General features: G+C 39.7%; 1 protein-coding gene across 2 annotated transcripts in view; it reads left to right on the top strand.

Moving 5' to 3' along the window:
* Positions 1-661: 661 nt before the first annotated feature.
* Positions 662-22,247, top strand: part of CSGALNACT1 (chondroitin sulfate N-acetylgalactosaminyltransferase 1) — a 51,699-nt gene continuing 30,113 nt past the window's right edge. For both annotated transcript variants that reach the window (XR_010071405.1, XM_063337156.1), the window contains exons 1-2: positions 662-803; positions 1,202-1,355. The gene's annotated coding sequence lies outside the window, so the exon portion shown is untranslated. The remainder of the gene's footprint in view (positions 804-1,201; positions 1,356-22,247) is intronic.

The following is a 22,247-nucleotide window of genomic DNA, read 5'->3' as shown; positions in this document are numbered from 1 at the left end:
ATGTAGTGGTCATTCCCGGGAGGGACCGTTAGCTCATCCCTCATAGCTACAGTCTCTGGTGGCTATCCAAGCTCTCTGCACTAAACACAAAGCTAGTCAGCGCATGCGACTACTGATTTCCTTTAATCAGTGAGTGCTGCTTGTACTACAATGTCCCGATGGAATTGCATTAGAGGTTTCCTCTGTAAGTACTGTGCTTTCCAGCAGCATACTGAATGGTATAAGCAGAGAACAGAGTTTTAGCAGGCAATCAGTCATCAATAACATCCTGCTCTTAAGCCAAGGTAACGATCGCTATTTGGAATATGCGTGCATTTTCCCCAAGAGCATGCAGTTTTGATACATGAATGCAGGTATGTATATGTGCGTAATTACCCTCATCATGTGCAGCAAAACCAGTTGAACAGCATGTTTATAGAACTGTCCTTAAGAGCGATTGCCTCTTGAAGGAGCATAGCTCATATAAGAGGAGTGGGACTGTCTCCAGCCAGCCCTGGGAGACGATGCTGAGAGCATATTGAAAAGCTGTCTTCGGCAAAAGCTTGCCAGTTTAACAACTCTGTTCACTGTTCCTATTGCACAGTGGGCTCTTTGACGCAACAGAAAGAGCTGCCTTTTTTTTTTTTTTTTTTTTGCTTCCTCTTAAATCCGCCTGGCCAATTTAAAGCTTGTGGATATTTCTTCCCCCTCGGGGAAAGCTTATGTGAGGATTTTCTTTTTTAACAGTTCATTTCGTGAAACCATTTTTTTTCCTTGTTTGCTGTTAGAAAATGTTGGAGCTGAACACAAGGCTTTCATTGCAGGTCAGTGGATGAACTCTTGACCAAAGCATTTAACATTTGAGCATAGCTTTAGTAAGCACTGTAGTTTGGGAGGAAAAAAGCAAGTTAACGAGGTTGTATCATGTAAGCCCATGTGTACCTACTACTGGAATAGGAACCTTTTCAGGTCTTCGGTGGCTGAGTTCTGCGCAGATGAATTTACCATATTTCTTTTGTAGACAAATGTACTGAATTAATATTTTTTTGAGAATTGATGTGACATCACAGTTATGTCTATATTAGTTAATTCCTGAATGTCTCTACTCCCTTAAAATGCAATAAACCTTACTGTGAATTTCAAGTATAAAGTTTTTGCCTTTTTATTTTGCAAAGGTTGTCTTTTTGAGTTACAGTATTATTTTTTTTTCACTTATTTTCAGCACACTTTACTGGGAAGCATGTTACTCCTGGGCACGTGCTGTCTGCAGGGGAGATAGTTGTTTGCTATTTTGTATTTCTTCTTAGATTGCTATCAAGGGAACTAAGAAAGGATGTTGACATATTGTTGATGTGTCTCTCCAAGCTGTATTTGAGGTAAGGCAATCTTATTTCCCTATCTATGAAATTAGAGTATGAAGTAGATGCAGTATTTCTTTTGTTTATAGTTACAAAGATTATCCTGTTGCTATCTGTTTTTTTCTTGTTGATAAAATGTGAATATATTTGTCACAAAGCTGTTCCTTGCTTATGTGATGCTTAAAATCTTGTATTTTTATTTCAACAATATCTACTACATATCTGCATGTTTCTATTAGCTTGTGTACCCTAGATGAATGAGAGATCATTTTTGTAATTGCTTTGGTTTTGTTCTCTATTATTATCACATTAAGTGTGCGAGAGAGTGGATTTCTTGCCCTGGGTAGGCAATTCTTATGCAAACTTTGTAAAACTGAGTTACAGATTGTTTCCACTGTGAATCACTTTCCTTGTAAGATGATGACTTTTATGGTAATGTTTAACTTGAGTAGAATTGTTTTCAAACATATACAGTGCATTTTTGGTGTATTCTTTTTTTAACAGCACTCTAAAATAAAATAAAAAAATAATGATTCATATCAGACTGTTTATTTCCTTTTCCTCTTAATGTTGCCTGTTATGGGAAGCGTATAGCTTTGAAAGGTTGAATCATTATTTATGAACATCAGTACAGCTGAAAGGTGTCACTGCAACACTGGCCATATGCAACTGCATCGAAAGTGGAATTTGTATGGAATACCACTGTTGGTGAGTTATGATTAGTGCCTGGGGAATTAGAAAATAGTACTTATTGTTTATGTTTCTTTTCAAGCAATTCAGAAACTTGCCATTCAAGGGAGATTAATTTTTCTTTTACCCTTTTCTGTAGCAAGGTTACAGTTTTTATAAATCAAGATTTTGATATGTGCTTTCTATAATTGTTATTTAAATCAATTGATCTGGATCTTTGTGACCTCTCTTAGAAGGGGAAGCATGTTTTAAGGCAGATGTGCTATGCTGCAGGTCCAGAAACTTTTTTAATTTAGAAAAATGTTCTAAATCTATCTTGTTTGGCTGCTCACATCTCTAAAACTGTTGTTTGAATTCCAAATGGTGTTGGCTCTAGAGGCTTTTTACTTGGGATGGGGTAGGGAATGATACAAGGTAGAGTTACAAAGCTACAGTGAACTATTTTTAATCTTATAAAGCAAAAATATTTACTACTATAAGCATGTATAATACTCAAATGAATAATTCATTCAGAGGTGGCTTTAAGATCCATTGAGACTTAACATTCTTTAATCAACATCACACCAAATCTTCTTAGCATTTTCTGTCATCTATTTTTGGGAGTTACAAATCCATATCCTGTCACAGTGCAAATACACAACTTATGTCTTCAACCTGTTTTCTCCTGTTAAAAAAAAAAAAGCAGCTTATTCTCTACTGTTGAAGTTATCTCAAGTTGAATGTGCCTTAAAAACCTTATAGTTTTAAGTATAATAATTAAGCAGTATAATAAACTAATGAGTCTTTACATAACACATTTTTTTAACCATTTTCTCAACAAATTAGATACTGTCTCTGATCCACCATCACTGGCAGAGGGTGTATTGGGCTGCATTCCTCCCCTTCTGATCTCTAGTTTGTGAGGTAGTCAGTCCTGCTTCTCAAAGGATGTCTCAGGAGTAACACACCATGATATGTTGACGTTTATACTGACATCACTTTTGCCAGAAAGCGTGAATGGGAAAGGATGATAAATGATGTGGGTGCCTTGGTGTGTTCTTTGGGATCTTTGGAGTTGGAGCATCCAGCCTTCTTGCTTACCAACGGTTACTGGAAGGTATTTCTTCTGATGTTTGTGGTGCCAGCTTTCTACCTAGCCAATGTGGCAGAGTTGTGGCTTGTATTTCTCCTCGCGTGTGCTGAACAGTATCAGCTTAACTGGGTGCTTGTTTTTTTACGCTAGCGATCTCATCTATGGATTGGCACGCCCTTGATAAGGAAAGGCTAGCTGTCGTCTAGTTAGTCTAAATCACGCACAACTCAAACCAGGTTAAGAGGAGATGCAGTAAGAACTTTTATGTGTAACAGCTAAAAGAGGCAGCACACTTGGAAACACACAAGGTATAGACAAAAAATAAAAGGCAAAAATGCTTAATCTATTTATACTTAGCTGATATCAGAAAGGTGTTTACTGTCCTACTGACTTAATCCTTTTCTGACAAGATTTTCTTGTTTGCACATAGCTTACCTTTCAGGTCACATCTACTGGAAAAAGCTTGTTCATGAGCCTCCATCAGTTAGTTACCCCTCTGATGAGAGAAAGCTCCATCACACCATGTCTTTGGGAGCATAGCTCAGGCCATTTTCTGATTCTTGAGGAACCTCTCATTTCTTATTCAGTCTTTTCTAGAAATTTTTTTAGAGAGTGAGATATTAGTCTTTCATCCCCCAAACCATTTTGTTTGTGTCTATCTAGACATGGTGTCATCATTGTTCTTAATTATTTCATCATTAGAGACTGAAAGATACCTTTATTAGTGTACGTGTTGCTTTCTTATACTTGACTGGTTAGTAAAAAAGGGAGTAAATCTCCTCACCTCCCTTTGGGACTTAATTTTCAAAAAAAAAATGTCTTCATGGTAAGCTGTGTTCTTTACCAATGAGTATATTAACGTATTCAATGTTGTGCAGAGCTCTGACTGGCTTTTTCCTGACACAGAGAAGTGTTGTTTGTCAGAAGATAGCACAGAGCTGTGTGTTACTGTTTAAGGATGGGCCCACGGAAGTAGGTGACAGGATAGAAGACTTGGAGGAGCATAAACTGAAGAGTTTAAAGACCAAGGGCTAGAGAGAAATGGATCTGTAGTGCACTTGGCAAATTGCTTTTCTTTAACTCTTCAGGGTGCAAATATTTCACCCAGATTATCTCGTCATGTGTGCGTTTTAGAATGAGTGTGTGACTGCAGTCTCTGTGAGGGCCTCTCAGCACTGTTATAATATTACTAATAAGGAGTCGTGTCTGAAGTCATGTCTTGGTCTGAAGAGAGGCCTTTGGCAGAATGCCATGCTGCTGGAGGGCTTGAGTGAACCTCAGTGGTTTTTGTTTATTCATGCAATTGAGTGGGACTCTCATTGCAACTTGATTGCATTTAGGCTGAAGAATAAAGACTTGGATACAAATACCACACACTGAATGTCTCCCACAGCCTCTAGGGAGCTTGACCAGCTCAATGGCAGTTGTCAGCATCTGCTTCAGGAAGTGACATGAGCCTGTTGATCAAACTGAGAGAGCTCTATTCCTTGTGGTCTACCTCAGCTGTAGCAAAACATCAAAAGTTAGGGCCTTAATAGCAGGTTTCCCTTTGTTTTGGTTCATTAACTACTCATTTAGGCTATAGCTATAGGTAGTAACTGCTCAGAGGTACAGAAAGCCTGTCTTCTTGTTTCACACCTTCATTAGGAAACACAGACTTTGCAGTGTCTTCCAGGCACTGCATTTGGAATTCTTGATTGTGATGTTCTTTGTATCGATGCCTATTGTTAAGTTTCTAGTGACTGGAAGGCATCAGAGAAATCAATGTTGAGGCTGTAGAGACTTTGCAGGTTTCTTTTGCATTTTCCTCAGAAGTACTAATTTTGAGTACTAATTTGAGTACTAATTTGCTTTGAAGGGTCAGCGGTGCAACCACTTCTAACTACATTTAACTACATGGACTGACAGAGAGTATTGCAGATTATTTACATCTCCTCTGTAGACTGTTGAAGGCAACCCTTATCACATTGCTTCTTGCCTTTACTAGAAGCTGTGGAAGAAATGTAATATTCAGCTCTGTAAAATTAGTACTTTTCCTTATACTGAAAGCAATAGCTTTTTTAGGTGATAGCTTTTATTTCCAAGTCTGTGCCTTTGATGAAGTGAGCTACCCCTCCGTTTACATGAATAGCCATTGTCTTCATGTTGCATTGCCTTGATAACAGGGAAACATAAAGCAGTCACTTGGACGTGGACTTCATCCTTCTATTCAGAAAGAAAAGAATAACAGGACAGTGATAGAAACTCTACTGAAATGAAATCCTGGGGAAAAAAATAATTTTTTCCTTTTTCCTTTCCATTGTAAGACTGAGAGTGGTCCTGCTATTTACTGGCAAGAAGACACGGAACAATATGCACTCCAGCAACCTTGGAACAGTCTGCGGATGCCCCTGGGAATTGTTTCTACTGGAGAGGGTTGAGGCAGCAATAGGTTTATGGCTTGCTGTCTCTGCAAAAACAGCTAATGCTATAAATAGTTGACAGTTCTTAAATTGAATAATTCTCTCTTCCTCTCCAGGATGAGAAACTGGATCAAGATTTTCAAAGCCATAAGCCTGCAGCCAGATATCCTTATTAATCATCTGTTTGTAATGTTGCTCAGATTTTTGAGGGAATTCTCTTATAGTTTCTGTTTTGTGTATGGTGAAAAGACTCATCCAGGGTCCTTCCAGCGGGGCAATGGCAGAACCAGAAGCAGGACTTCTCTCCTGCATTTCAGCTCAAAGCTCTGCCTAGCAGATTATATTCTATCATATAACCATAATTAGAATCACTTAACAGTCAATGAACAGTCAATCACTTAATCAAAACAGCTGAGCCATCTGTAACTTCACCTGGTTTGGGCATGGTTTACTAAGTGATTGCTGCTTTTGAAAGCTGAGTTGATAAAGAACTACAGGGTAAAATATTCAAACCACAGGAGTGACTGAATATCCAAAGGGCTTCCAGGCACGTGCACTAAATCAGATGGCTTCAGTGGCTTTCACATGTTACTCAGACCATCATTGGTGGTCACTGGTTTGTGTTTCACTCGCATCTTTTGTGAATGGTGAAAGGTAAGAAGACGTTATGTCACCTGTACTACCATTTTTGCTACCAAGGTGGTACTTCAACCTCTATATCTAGAGGGCTCATGAAGCAGAACATTTCAGTCCCAAAAATAGGATTTTAGTTCTTATATAATTTAAGAGGTTTTTTTTTTTTCAGCATTTTTCCCTATGAACTTACTTCAGAGAAGATGCTGTGAAAGTGCTGGCCATCGTGATCAGAATGGAATTAGGCAGAGTTGCATGTGCCAAGGATCAATGGTAATCACTCAGTGTTGGAACAAAGGGGCCTCCAGTTATGAAGGATGCATTGTCTGCATTTTTATGTTTTACCTTTTGTAACCAGTCACCCAACCCCTGATAGGGCTGTTAGATTTCAACTCATCCAGTCCAGAGTATGTCCATCTTTGGATTCCTTGCCTTCATGTATCCTACAACTGATGTTTTCATTAACGTTTAGGATGATCGTATAGGTACTGACATCCTTCACAGTGGGAAACTTTAAGACTTGTATTGATTTGGAAAGGAGGAGTTTTACTCTGGCAGGTCAAACAGTCTTTCTTATATGCACTTTTAATGTGGGGCTAGTACTTAGAGAAAACTGTTCATCCTCAGTTAGAATAGTCTGAAAATAGAGATAACAATTTTGGAAAACGCTTTTTACAGGAAACTTTGTATTATTTTTTTTGTGAGAAGTTGAAGCCTCTTGATTTCAGGGAACAGATTTTACGTCAACTTTCAGAAAGTTTGTAAAAATCTATTAGCAAAATACACAGTAGTGGGTATTGTGAATCAGGTTATGTGCACTTTTTTTCTCATCAGACTGCTATTAAGTAAAAAAATTATCTGAAGGAAATATATAACACGTCAGAATATTGATTCAAGTCCTAGCAAATTGAAACAGAAATATTTTAGATTGATGCACTTATGAAAGTGGTGGTTAGTAGCTTAGAAACTGATATAGAGATTTGTTTGACCCACAGGGATAGGAAACAGCCTAAAGAACATGTCACTTACCTTCCAATTTGCAGGATAGTGTAAGGTGATCCTATGAGATAAAAGTCAGTGGTGAAGTTTTCTCATGCTTAATTGAGCCAAGTTATATATATTTATGAATGAATTAATAAGCTACTCCACAAATATCCTAGTTTTCTCTGAGAATTATTCAGGAAATGAAAAGCACTTATGTAATGTTAAAGGAATGAAAGGAAAATTTCTTAGCATTAGAGAAGGAAAAATAAAGCTTCACTCTAAAATCCTTAGGAACTAACTATACTAAGAAACTAGATCATTGCAAATGTAACGTACGTGCAAAAGTGTGTTTCGAGAGCGCATCTCAGAACCTCTTAAAACTATTGTAATGAGTCAGTAGCCCTAATTTTTAGATATGGCCAAAGAGAGCTTAGAACTACATACATGTATGTTGCATTTGTCCAAACTTCTCTTAAACTTCCTTTTTCTCCCTTGATTCTGGATCTGCCTTTTATGACAGCCAGGTAGAAGAAGCTGAAGAAGGTTGGCATAACATCCCTTGTTTGCCAGCAATTCCAGGGACTGGTATATGTGCCAGGAGTGCCAGAGCTATATGGGATGCCTGAAGGTGCCTTGTACTCCAGCTGCAAGGACTATTTGTGAAGCAGACCATTTCTGTTTCACCAGAAGCACCTCTTACACTGGGGTGCTAGTTATTCTTGGTTAGCACAGGTGGGAAAGTGAGACGTGTCCAAGGAAAATGTAGGCTTTTTTTAGAGATTTCAGGAAGGTATATTACAGATTTTTTCCAGTTAGTGCAGGGCTGTAATTTTCTTGCGTCCTTAACAGTTCATCTGCTTGAGTTGGTGAAAACGAGCTCATCTGGTGTTAAAGCTTTTTGTTTTTTCTAAGGTAATTGTCCATTTCTTATATGCCAATTAGAATCTTTTTGGCTATGAACTACTGAAAAGGTCATAGCTTCAGAGTCCAAGTCAAAGAAACTTGTCTGGCAACTGCTTAGTGATCTTGTAAAACTCACCAGCACAAGAGACACAAAGGTCTAGATTAGAGTTAGGAATTAGGATTTAACAAGTTCTCAGTTTCACCTCTTTCCTAGCATGACAGCCTGTAAAGAGATTTGAAAAGGCTTGGCATCTCTTTTGGAGCCCTCTGTCATTATACTGAAGTCATCCTTATTTATTTTTTAACCCCTATCCCAAGGATTTTTCACTTGTTTGATATAACGCTGATTTTACTTTCAGGCAACTCCAGTGTGCCCTTTATGTGGGTCACATATTCCTCCTCTGTATTGGTCTAGGATTTCCAGTTATTTCCATATTCATTGAGCTCAGTCACTACGCAGCCAATTGAAACAGGCAGACTGCTCAATGTCTTTTCCACTCCATGAGTAATTTAATCAGGGAGTGGCTGCGTTAGTTTTTCAGAGAGCCAAGCCGTGCATGCCAGGTGATCTGCAGCATAAAAGAGGATCATTATTAAAAAGGCTTAGACATTTTCATGCCATTTTTTGCCTCTGCAACTTGTAGTGCAGCTAACGGTACTGTCTCGATGGTTTTTTTCTAATATGCATGATTCAAATGTATTCAGTTAAAGGAGGTGTAGAAAAGAGGATGGGTGAGTCATGGAACTGTGTTCATATTGTATGAGATTGAGTTTCAAAGCTGTTGGGTCCTGCGATATCCTTAATCACTGCAGCATTTGTTTTACAGAAGTGCTGGTACTTATAGAGTATTAAGTCTATTTCTTTAGTGTACCCCGTAGGGAAGGGAAAAACCCCACCTTCTGGAGAATTCTAATATTTCTTATTGAGATTTTTTCAAGAAGTAGTATTTGGCATATTAATAATGATGCTACCTCTTACACTGCTAGGGTTGGATTTGGATTGTCAAGTGCCAGATTTCTTTAAGTTCAGTGTCTAGATAAAGTTCCTTGACTGGGTTTCCATGACAGTCAGTGAAGAGAAGAAGCCACAGTGATTTTGTCTGAAATACACATCCACTTCTGATTTATTTCACCATCTCATCTAAATGCATAATTACAGTGTGCATCATCATTATTGTCTTTGTGGAAAGATCAGGAAGCAGACAGTGAAAATGACTTGCATAGTATCATATTGCCTCCATAAAGGAGACTTTGCTTGCATAGGCTGGTGTTCAGTCCTATAACATAATGATGTTTATGTCATCTACAAATTGATCAGAGCTGTCTTCCAGACCAGTTCACAGACCCTTTTTCCCTGGCAAAGATGTTGGAATCTGCACATTGTGACCTAGAAAGTACAGTAGTGTTTTGGAAAAGCTCCGATGTGCTGCACGCTAGTCACCTTAACGCAGTGATAGCTTTTGCTGTTCCTTACTGTTGTGGTTTAAGCTAGGATAAAGTTGACTTTCTTACTAGCAGCTTGGTATAGTGCTATGTTTTGGATTTGAGATGAAAATAATGTTGGTAAAACACTGATCTGATCATTTTGGTTGTTGCATAGCAGCCAAGGCATTTTCTCCTCCTCACACCGCCCTGCCAGTGGGTAGGCTGGGAGTGCACAAAAAGTTGGGAGGAGACACAGCTGGGACGGCTGACCCCAACTGATCAAAGGGATATCCCATACCATATAACATCATGCTCAGCGCATAAAGTTGGGGGAAGAAGAAGGAAGGGGGGATGTTCGGAGTTATGGTGTTTGTCTTCCCAAGTAGCTGTTAAGCGTGATGGAGCCCTGCTTTCCTGGAGATAGCTGAACACCTGCCTGCCAATGGAAAGCAGTGAACAAATTCCTTGTTTTGCTTTGCTTGCACGCATGCCTTTTGCTCTACTTATTAAACTGTCTTTATCTCAACCCACTAGTTCTCTCACTTTTCCGATTCTCTCCTCCATCCCAACCAGGGGGAGTGAGCAAGTGGCTGCATGGTCCTTGCTGCCGGCTGGGGTTAACCACAACACTTACCATGTCCTTTTGTGTTTACTCACATGGGGCTTTTTTCAAAAGAGGGCTTATTTCCCAGTGTGAGAGGCTGTAGTGTAATCTTTGCCTGCTGAATGACACAACTCTTGAGTCATTGCTCCTAAGCTTATGGTATGTACTTTCTACTAAACTTTTGGTCTTTTTCATTGAACTGACTTGTATGATCAGTAGTAGCTCAAGGCAAGCATTTCAGATCTCTTAGGACTGAAGCAACAAAACATTGAAGTGTGGTTTTGATCTGAAGTGAGAAAAGCAGGCAACAATTCTTCACAACTCTTTAGTGACACTTTTTCTATTACATGGGGCTGTTTCCTTTGAGTTTTGCCTGTTTTCTGTCTAAATCTGTAATTGTTTTCCTCAGGACATTGTGTCTTTTTCTTAATTTTGATCTGGTTTTTTGATAATATTGTATCTTGCTGGTGATCCAGATTAAAATGAACCTTTCACTTAGGCTCTTCAAGAGTGTGTTTCAAGATAGAGGGGAAGAATTTCCAAACTGTGGTCGTGTTTTTCAGATCAGAAAGCAGGTAGATACCTAAGTCAAAATTAAGGCCTGAGTCTGCATTCGATTTCACATAGGCTGCAGTTAGAATTGGATTTTAGCCAGTCTCCCAAGCTAAAGCTGACATGAAGCTGCTTTTGCTTTCACGTAGCGCAGAGGTCCCAAAATAGCTGTCCTAAAACTAATCCAGACGTGGCTCAGGTGATACAGGAGGTAACACAGAAGTGAAAACCTTCAGTCTTACCCTGTCTTTATTCATCTAAGTCTATGATGCCAAGCTGGGTTGCAACTTTATGGGTGCAGGTGTGTGTTCTTGCTGACTCGGAGCTGCCTATGAATACACACATGAGAAAGAAGGCATTATAGCGGAGAAATCTTCTGGCCAGTTCAGATGAGCAAAAGCATCTTGAACAAGTTTGATAATTTCTTGTCCGAGAGGATCCCCAGTGTGGGCAGGTCCTGTAATTGCTGCTCCTGTTAGTGACAGTATGTTATTCTTTTTATTTTATTTTCTTTTAATTGCTCACTTGCCTCTCTAATTAATAATCATCTTAGTGTAAATATGTAAAAAAATACAGTGTAGAATGACAAGAATTGGTGTAGTACTATGTTGCTTCTTCTCTTTTAGCCAAACTCCTTTCCCACACTCCCATTCTGCTGTTTTGTATTTTTCCTTTGAGAACATCCAACAGGTTTGGTGTTGTTGCTGATATGATTATCTAAGTTGTCATCTGTGGACCTCTGAGCTAGAGTTTAGTGAAATAAGATGAATGGACCTTTTGCATTCATCTATCTCCCTTTTTAAATGTCGCTTTACAGACCTGTAGTACAGGTGGTGGTACAGATACCACTCTACCAGCTCGGTTTCTGTTACCCCTGTAAGGTGCTTTGCAGCTGTGTGGATAGATTCTAGAAAGTGAGTTAGTATCTTTGGGGAGCTCCTGATAAACTGAGCCACTGTCAACCCTCTGGTTTCACTCCCCTATAATATAATAATCTTGAAGTTAACTTCCATTTTTTAGCAGTGACACTCAAGGCTAGAGTAGTTTTGGACTGGAATTTTCACTTTTGCTCTTTCTTCTTCCTTTGACCTTTTCAGTAGAAACTTGATTCCTTAAAGTCCTAGTTGCTAAGTTGTCTCTTTCAGCTGATTCAGGTTCTGCCTATGGCAGTAGGGTTTAGATTGCATTGTGGTTAAAGATCATGTTCCCTTTTGCACTATGCAATATTTATTATCCTAGCCTAAGAGCATGAAGACTGCTTCCACATACATGGAGGCCTGCATATCCTGAAGTCCCTCATTTTTGCCCTGGATATAAAGGTGTGAAAACAGAGGGCTCTTTCTTCTCTCACTATCAGTTTCAACTTGTGCTTGGCTTCATTTAGAGGGGTGGTTTTCAACCTGTGGTCTGTGAACTCCTGGAGCACATGAACTGCTACAGAGGCAGACTGTGGAAGATGCCCAAACCATAAAATCTACAGCAGTGTACTTGTGTGAGTCTCCTAATAGAGACTTTGTTGCAACTGGACACTTAGTATGGTTTCAACATAAAAATAAAAACTTGGAAAAAACACTCTCTTATGCTGGGGTTATTCCTGTAAACACCATTGTCAGTACTGCACTTTGTGTTCTTATCTCTTGAATAGTCCTCTTTAATGCTCAGAAATGTCAATTTATACTGAAATCCAATTTTCTGGTAGGTTCCAATCATTGACATTTGACTCCTGCTGAGACAGGACAGACAGTTGTTGTATCTTGGTATTGTTTCAGCCCGTTTGGTGTTCCTTACTTTGTATCCTCGTAACTGTCTCCAGGACACAATTTCTCATGCTGAACGTGTGTTGGTCCAGGTTTTCACCAAGTTGATAGCCTCCCTTTTATGTTGGCCTAAATCATGATGTACTTACCACAATAATTTTCATCTTTCCTGCAGCACTTCAGCGTGTGCAGGCTTGACAGCCTGTACTTCGTGTCTCTTTCCAGGGTTCATTTGACATCTATTTTTTCCTCTGTCTTGATGTTTGATTAACAGTTTACATAACTGTACCGTGATGCTGATTGCATTATCTATGAGTAATCCAAGACATGGAGACTGACATTTGATTTTCAGTGGTATAGTAGCTAGGGAAGAGATCTGCTTCATCTTCACAAACATTATATTCAGATGTAGCGTATGTTGTCATACATTACCATTGCAATTTGTGCAAGGATAGTCTGGAAAGTTTCTGAAAGATGTAAAATAATAATTGATTCCTATGAAGTGGTATTGGGGTGCTTGGCAAAGCAGTTGCAGGTATGTGGCAGGGACCTGGAATCCCACACTGTGGAAGGAAACAGAATGAAGCTGACACAGATCAAAGAGGTAACACTGGTAACCTGTAAGGAACTGGGAAGTTCCTCTCCAGGCACTGTAGAGGAATCTGGGTTCAAGGTTTTTAGGGATGATTCTTGTTCCCAGACGTCCCAGGAGCTCAATTAGGAGTCCAGAGTGCTGAGTTGAGGTTGGCTTTTGGTCACAGAGCAAGTGTAAATCCATGCCAGAGAATTCCTCAGAAAATGATTCTTCCAGATGGCTTGTGGGAGATATCTAGGCTACATTTTGACCTTGTCTTTCAGACTCTGTTGCTGCTCACCATGGCAATGGGAACATAAGTGGAGAAATGCTGGTGGTAAATAAACACTGATACCTTTGATTCAACTGCATCAGCACACAGATGGGTAAGAGCCTCTGAAGCACAGAGCTATGGGTCTGGGGAGAGAGGCAGAACACTCAGAAGAGTATGGGGAGACAGAAAGCCAGGTAGCAACATCTGTCTAAGGTCAGAGAGAAGGGCTAAGCTTTGTAAGATGAAGATACGTAGGCATGTGTCTTTTCTGACACTTTGTTTTTCTCCTCCCTTGGCTTATTAAGTTTCTGTGAACAAATAGAAGATGCTCACTTTCTGATGTAACTTGGCTGAGTCATTGCATTTCATAAGTCACAAGTGCCCAGAAAGTTTGTTGCAGATGGATTCAGGCCCATTGGGACCTGTTGAGATTAATATCTTGGTGGAAAGAGGGGCGTTAAGAGCTTCCTAACCCAGCCTGCCTTTGGGAAGAGCAAAAACTGAGTCCCTTGCTGGTAGAGGCTGCACAGAGAAAATAGGAGAGTTACTTGAGTAAGGCTCCCAGTCCTCTCCTCGCTCCTTCATGAGAAAAGGTGTGTTCTGGTCCAGGCCCTGTTGTCCTCTCTAAGGCTCTCTTGATGTTGTCTGCAGATAGGTATGTCTTGAACATGCGGGGCTTTTTTGGTTTGGTTTGATGGTTGTTTTTTTTTCTCCAAGCACATTTCATAATCCCAGCCAGCTGCTACAGCTCCTTCCTTCAGCAAAACCACTTCAAATCATGTTGAGGTTTTGTGGTTCTTTGTAGCTGCAAACTTAGTTGCAGCCAATTTTTTCACAATGCAAGGTTATTTTAGCAACAATGTGATTCTAAATGGTTCCCACAAACACCCTCATCTTTTGTCTCCACTTGTTTACTCCTCAGTTCTTCCTTCTATACGTGTCTGTCCATCCCTTCAGCAAAGCAGAGGGAGTTGTGTGTCCCCAACTCAGGCATACCAGTGCTAATGGCCAGGCTGGAGGAATGCTTGGGGACGGCACGATCTACAATTTAACCCAGCCCCTTCCGTTTCCTAGAATGAAGGTTTCAGGTTGGAGCATGTAGTTTGTGTTTTCACAAGCGTACAGCTTGTTTGCATGCACGCGGTCTGAGCGTTCAGCACCTGAAAATCAGAGCCTGTAAACAGCCTGCTGCACTAGGAAATCTCAGCTGTGCTGCTTGTTTACTCTGGGTGTAAATGTCATCTCAGCAGGCAATACATCTCCCCTTTTGCATACACAAAGTTTGTAACTTGGTTGCTGAGCTTAAATGGCATAGGCTCGGTAATGAATTTTAAAGTTTATGTTTCTGTTCTTTAGTGACCATGCGCGTGTGATGCGAAGGTGCAAAGTAAGTCGGTGTTCTTTGAAGCTGCTTTCAGAGGTTCTTTTAGAGTATATGTGTTGAGCTAATCAGAGGGATTTGACAATTTGGGATTGAATAAATGAATTAAGGAGGGAAAAAAATGGTTATTTTAATTTTCAATGTAGCTAGGGTGTGGACTGGTCTAAATAATGTCTTTTGGCTGTGGCATCTTGTCAGATGGTCTACTTGCAATGTTTGTTAATAGGAGTTACTACTACTGTACTGATGTTTTGCACTGAAACAATATTTACAAAGAATCAGCACCAAAAAAACAGATTGAGATTCAGCAGTTAATACTGTTTTAAGCCTTGGAAAGAACCTCAATAATTTTTTCCTTGAAAATGAAACTGAAACTTCCACAATAAATCATTATGACATTAGTAATAATTTAATTTTTCCATTTAGCTCATACATAGATACTGTCTGTATATTTTCTTCCAAGTGATTTAGGAGATAAGACAAATCCAAAGTGTCCTGATGCCTGATTAGGTTGATGGCATTCCAGAATAAATGGGAAAAGTGATTGGGAAAGTGCCTGTTTACAGGAAAACAGTACCAAAGGGCAACTAAATGTATCCAGCTGTAAGGCTCTGAAAATAGTTTTCATGTTGTGTCTGCTGTGCCTTTGAAATCTACCTAGGAGGCATAAAATCAGAGGTATGAAAGGTTTGCTTTCCATCACTACAGCTGACTGTTGCTTTCAGTAGGAAATTATAATTTGTAAATTCTCTCCCATTTGATTTATCAGAAGATACTGAAGTCATCTGCACGACTTCCTCAGCGTATCTGACAGGTGTTAATAAGCTGTAGTATCTGTGTTCTTGATGTTACGTTTCTTTGAATAGTGGGGCAGAGGTGCTTTGTCCAGCTTATTTTATGTATGGCACAGGGAAGCGTGCCTTGATGGTTTTCTGTTACAGTAGAAGTAGCGCTACCCATTACAAATGTTCCCTTTCTAATATTGTGTCATCAGTACCTTAACTCCCTGGGGAACTTCCTTTTTCAAAGGAAAAAATTTCCAGAGATCGTCCCAGTAATATCCTTTTTGTGGGATGACTTTCTTTTTTTGTACCATATTTCCATGTCTCCCTTTAATTAAATGCAAATTCTAGCTCTGCTTTCACAGTACGCCGTTTCCTTTTAGCAAGTCCTTTGTTTCAAGTAGCCTGACTGTACAGTGTTTTAGTTGTGTCAGAAACCTCATCTAGTTACATCATTGCTACCCTGGTGAAAAAAAAAAAGTGATCTGTCCTTTAGAAAGCTTTCTGAGTGTTCCCAGTGATGGATACAGTGTTTCCCAGCTGAGACTGATCAGGTGTTTATAGCAGCAGGAAATGTGCACGCTGGGGTCTTTAAAATCACTCGCTTTTGGTGTAGAAAGGTTGTAAAGTGAGCAAGCTGGTCTGTCTTCCACGGGTATGGTGGAAGCATTTTCCAGTCATTTTGTGATTATTTTTTTTTTGGACAGCTTTGCAGACTGAAATGGATGAAGCCTGAGAACCGACCTGTCTAATGAATATAGCCTGCGTTCTGCAGTGTTATGCCAAAGCGTGGATTTGGGCTGAGGGAGGGCTGTGTTTTGCCAGTGCTTCGGAGCATGAGCTGTTGCACTTTGTTTATATCTTTGCAGGCCAGAAAGTATGCTGCTAAGAAATGCTGTATTGCATGAGCGTGTAGTGGAGTGTGTTCTCAGGGAATGACTCTTATCTTGAATTAGTCTGGAAAAGGAGGCTGCCTAAAAGCAAGTCTTTCTACCCATTACAGGGAGTTGTCTTTACTTTTGCCTCCCTTTGGCTGGATATTAGGGACCCATATCTAGAGGGACCTCCATGTGCCATTCAGCATCTGAGGAAGCTGCTTCTCAGCTGCTCCACTTGTCTCCCTTTAGACTGTGAATCCTTTCTTTCCTCAGCTAATGGATATAGAAGGGCCCATGCTATAACTGCAGCCTGGGGTTTTTGTCAGTAGCTGTACTCCTTTACCACAGTTTCCCACTTATAAAGGAGAGTGTGCCTGGAGGGAGTCAATTTCATGGGGCATCTCCTCTGGAAGACAAGAAGGAGTGGGTAGGTCCTCCACTCAGCAAAAGGTGCACATATCAGAATAGTGATCTCAAGGGCCTGCACTTCTCAAAAGAAGGAAATTCAAAATGATGCTGTGAGACCCTGACCAAGGTATTTGCCTCACATCTGCTCCTCAGATTCCTTCTCTTTGCCCCTGTGTGACGGATTCATGTGAAATTCCAAATCTGCCAGCAGCTGAGGAACCTTGCTGTGTAGCTGCAATACATGCACAGTATTTAGTTTTAGGCTCCTCTTTTTGAAGGCTAAGATGAGATTCTGGAGGAATCCTAATTTCAAGGTATTTACTATTTTCTTACTCTTTCTCCTCTGGGCTGCAGCCATAGTTTGTACCATATTTAAAGTTCCTGGGCTGATTGCCAGCACTAATATGTCGTTTCAGTAGACCAGCCAGGCTGGTTCTGCTAGGGCTTCTGAAACGGTCTGTGCATCTGTTAGGGAGAATGAAGAAGCTATGGGCCACTATCTGGTATTTGATGCCTTGCTGTCCCAGTAGGTTCCCTGGGGGCCCAACTGGACCTGACTTCCACTGTGCAAAGTGTTGAACAGTATGGAACATCATTGTTCTGGAGAGGCTTACCATGTACAGATACAAAATGAGTAGAGGGAAGACCTAAAGGGCACTCAAAAAGTGCTAGGAGTCTGTGTAGGTTTCATCTGGAGCAGACACCCTACCTGAGAGCCTGGCACATTCTGAAGGGAATGCAGTGAGACCCCACATGTAGCAGCTGGCTCTGACATCACTGATAATGGTGGCAGTATTTGCTACTCAAAGTTGGGACGAAATAGCTGTACTTATTTAACCATCTGTTTGCAATAAATTCTCACTATCTTTTTATTTTATCCACAGATTACTTTTACATCCATATGCCACATTTTGCTGTTCTAACAGCTTCTCAAAGGATTGCTATTTTTAGACCTGTAATAATGGATGTATGCATGATTCCTCAGCTAGCAAGCAGCTGTTAACTCAGAATGTTATGTTATATGTTATGTTATATTATGTTAATGCCTCGTTCTTGCATTTCTTATATTTCAAGTCAACTGTGCATTTTGAGGTAGAATATCTGCGACAAAGAAGAAGCAGCTATATAAATCCAAAGGGGAGGTCAAGAACATCTGGTTTGTGTTATATTCTTTCCCTTTTCTGCTGAGTGCATTTTGGGTGTGTTGGACTTACTGGAGACGTACTGCACTTTTGCACTGCACAGGTTTCGTGATGTCCAGTAATCCTGTACAAGTGGCTAAAGTCAGAAATAAAATGAATAAACAGTAGGACACTGGATTAGTCTTTCAGGAGGCAAGTCAGTGTGTCAAAGTTGTCAGGAGGTTTACCACTCCCTGGCACGTTCCCTCAGTTGAGCTGTGGTCTTCTGCAGTAATAAATGCACTGTAATTATGTAAAATAAGTTAGTTGGTTTAGTGCGATGGTGCTTATGCAGAGCTCTTCAGTGAAATGATCATGTGGAATAGGTGGTCTGGGGGAGCATTTGCCCCAGCCATCCGTAGGCATCTGACAGACTAGATGGTTAAGTTAGCCAGGTAAATTCCTTGGGATCTCAGCAGGAATGTAGGTCTTGCTGTGTGTAGATGGAGTTTGGAGGATAATTCAGTAGCTAAGTGCAGGAGCCTGACCTTAGGTAATGGGAGTAGATCTCTCAGCACGTGTGTCTCTCCCATGTAAACAAAGGAGAGTCTGCCTATGATTGTATCCTTGTCCCAGTGGGGTTATCTATAAGATAATTATGTTCTTTGAATTTTCCAGTTATTTATGAGGGAATACACTTTTCTTTGTCCTTTTTGACTGCAACTTAAAAGAACCAGCTGAAGTACTAATCAAGAAGAGTAGCTGATAGAAATGGTTGTCCTCTTTCAGAAGGTGCTAAAACCAATACCTAAACAGCTAGAAGTGTGTGGCTTCTCTGACACAGGAGGAGATGGAAGAATACCAATTTTGAAGCAGTGGAGGGTCAAAACTGTGTTAAAAATCCAGAGAAGTAATGAAGAAATGTAACATTTCCTGAATGGGAGAATTGTTTCTTGTGCATGTCTGTTATAAAATAGAAACTTATGCTTAGGGGATAGGTTGATGATCAAAATTACAAAGGCTAGAAATATTTCTCTGCTATACAAGATTTTTTTTGCACCTTCCAAAGCACTTGGTATCCTCTGCAAGATGCAGTGTAGACCATTAAATGGATGGCTGATCTGATCTGCTCTGTCAAGCAGTTTCTCTTACCTATATTTTCCTTTAAAAACACAGGGATTTCCCCCAGCTTCTCCAGTTTTACCAATGTGTTTTTTGTCATGCCTTCAGTGCAAAGTCAAGCTGAGTTTGTTGTCAGGGGTGCATACCAGAGGAGAGAATTAAATGATCACAATCCCCTGTGGGGGGGATTGTGCTCTTACCTAGCACTTAAAAATTCTCTTTCTATGGGAGTTTTGTTTAAACCAGTTATGTGTTGCCTTTTTTCTCTTGCTCCATGCACACGTGCTGACACCATTTGCTCATACTTCATTCTTTCCTGTACGATCTTTCGCTGGTGTTTTCCAACTAACACCTTCCACCAATAGTTGCTTTCCTTCCTCTTTTAGGCAGGAAAGTGTTAAATTCTCTTGTCATTTGTTCTTAAGATGCCAGCCCTGGAAAACTCTGCCTGTTAAATTGACTGCCACTAGGAAAAGGAGATGCTTTCCCATTAATAGCAGAACTATTATTCTTTCAGGGACTATTGAAATACTTGTTGTGAGACATTTTGTTGCTGTTTCTAATAGCCCTTGTTGAACTAATTCTGTGATAATAGAACAATATACAGACAGAGGCTGGTGGAGCTGTAGTGATAAAAGAAATATAGGTCTCACTCAGTTTATACGGAATCCTTGAGGTATTTTATTAGTGTGACCGGATTTCCGTCTCTGACGTGTGAGATTGCAGAAACTTTACTCATATCTATTCCTCAGCTGAGTGTTACAGTTTATTAACAATTAACTCAATAGTAATTGGTTATCAGTATAAGGACTTTAAATCTTTAGACCTGTGATCCAGAATGCATTGCACAAGTAAAGTAAGCCCTTCTGAGAAGTTAATGGGACAACGTACACTTGTAAGAGACTACTGAAAACAGCTGCATTTCCTTTTCCACGGGTTAGAAAACAGGCAGACTAGAGGACATTGGCTTGGGGGTGGGAATATCTTCCTCTGAGTTAAGCTGCCACGGGTTCCGGTTGAAAATGGTATGATTTTAATATTTTACAGAAAACTGTATTAAAAGGAGGGGAAGGGAGAAGTCTGGAAAGGCGCAGCAGCAATTTATTCTTTTTATTTCATTAGCTTGCGTAGCTCTGCCAGCACACGTTCTAGCCAATCTTTGTTAAAATAAAAAATAATGCTATCATTTGCAGGCAGGTTTCCATATGAACAGAAACAAAGACTCAGTAGCACAAAGCTTCATCTCATAAGGAAATCTCTTTTCTTCAAATATTCTGGTAGGTTATGAGAATTATACTTCTTTTTTCCCTGTTCTTGTTTTCTGAAAAGCTTTATAAATGCACCTAATTTCAGGAAACTTTTCTTTAAAACGGTGAACTGTCCTTAAAAAAAAAAAAACATAGTTGGGCTCGCATCAACTTTGATACATGACTTGTTAAATTAAACCAAGCCAGTTACCTTTGAAGTACAATGAGAAAATATGTTATAGTGTAAGTTCATATTATGTGTGTTATTAAATAACTTTGCATGAAACAGGCTTTGCTTCTGATTGAAGCCTGAAGTTGTTGTTTTAAGAGAGAGGCTCTTTGGAACCTTTCAGGAAATGCTGACCTGACTGCAGGGTGTACTTCTCCTGTGTAACAAAAGGGGGGGAAAAAAAGATAGCTTTTGCTGGCAAGGGAAACTGGCTTTACTTATGTCATCAATCAGCCCTGTGTTAGAGAACCAGGATGCCTCTTGTGTGAACTGTTAACTTTTAACACGTTTCTACCTGACTGTTTGGTAATTAAGAGCTATTGACAACTATGCAATAACTGCAATTAAAATCTCCATAATAAACTACAGTTTTAATCCCAGATACCAATGGAGTTCAATGAGGGAACTGAAACTTGACAACCAATAAGAACTTAACTTATCTTTATGGCTGGCAGACTACTTGTTTGAATTGAGGTATTTTATAAAGAAATTGAAAGCATAGATCCCATTTTCAATGTGATTTGAGGATCAGAGATGAAATCCTAGAAACTGAAGCGAGTTACTTGTCTCATTAGCACTTGAAAATGTGGCTTGGATTACTTAACTAAAGGATATAGAAATGTGATGACATTTTTGATAAAATTAAAAAAATATTTTTCTTACAGTCATTTGACCAAAAGCGATACTTTCTCTGGGCCTCTGTGCGTTCTGGCATTTTCAAAGAAACCCACAAAAACTGACATGAAGCGGAAAGTTGAAGTATGGTGATTTGTTCAGCTAAAACAAATTTATTCTTAACCTACTGAAATATTTTATTTAAAAATAAAGCCATGCAAGTGATAGGGTGTCACACAAAACATCTTGATTCTGCTGAAATTAACCTAAGTAAAACTTTGTAGACAGATGTGGTTTGCAAGATAGTTCTTTACTTTTTGGTTGTCTACAGGGGGTTTTTTCAGTTCCTTTTTGGAAGCAGAATTTCATGGTCAAGTGCATAGGCTGTACAATATTAAATATAGAAAGCTTTCCGTGAGATTCATATATTCTGTGAGCCCCAAATAAAAAAATGAAAAAGATATTTGGAAACTTTCTCTAGAAAGAGAAAAGAATGTTTTACTGAAACAACTAAAAAAGCTTGTGATTTTCAAAGAATTGCTAGGAGACTCCTTTCTGTGATATATCAAGGAAACACCAGGTCTTTGACCAAAATCACATATCAAACCAGTGCTGATTTAACTAAATGGGACTCTGTGGCACATGTTGTTTCATAATAAGTGCTAACCTGGAGGAGGAAGGAAATGGGGACTGAGTCAGGGGACTGGCCTCTTCCTGTCCATCAATACTGACCAGACTGATAGGGAAATGCCAATCAGCAGAGCTTGGGGGTTGGTACATGAGCTATGAGAGCTGTTAATGCTACATGTTTCAGAGCTGTGTGTGGAGCTTGGGTGATCTGTCTTAACACCGTGCCAGGTTACAGTTATTTTCTGGCTTCCTGGTTATTAGTTTGTAGTCTGAAACTTGATTATCTTTTGTAATATAAGCCATAACTGAACAGTAATCTTGGTTAGCAATATTAGTCCCTATCCTGATAATTGTTACTCAGCCTAGGTAACATATGAAACCCTTTACACCTTGTCTACCAAGATGTTTTTTCTCTTCTCTCCCTTACTTGTAATTATTTTATTTGAAGCACTGTATTGATATCACACTACCCAGCAAATTTAATTTGAAGTACGGGGAGCATAAAATTTAGGGCTGTGCATTACTATTAGAATATAAATTAGACTTGTGGGAGCCAGATACGTCTCCTCAGTTCCCACATGCTGGACTCAGGAGGGAGGAAACCTCCTCTGCTGTCAACCCTGCTGC

This window comes from Chroicocephalus ridibundus, chromosome 5 (genome assembly GCF_963924245.1).
Source record: "Chroicocephalus ridibundus chromosome 5, bChrRid1.1, whole genome shotgun sequence".
NCBI classification, from domain to species: Eukaryota; Metazoa; Chordata; class Aves; order Charadriiformes; family Laridae; genus Chroicocephalus; species Chroicocephalus ridibundus.
The sequence above is the reverse complement of the archived record's forward strand: the minus strand, read 5'-3'. Positions and strand labels throughout refer to the sequence as shown.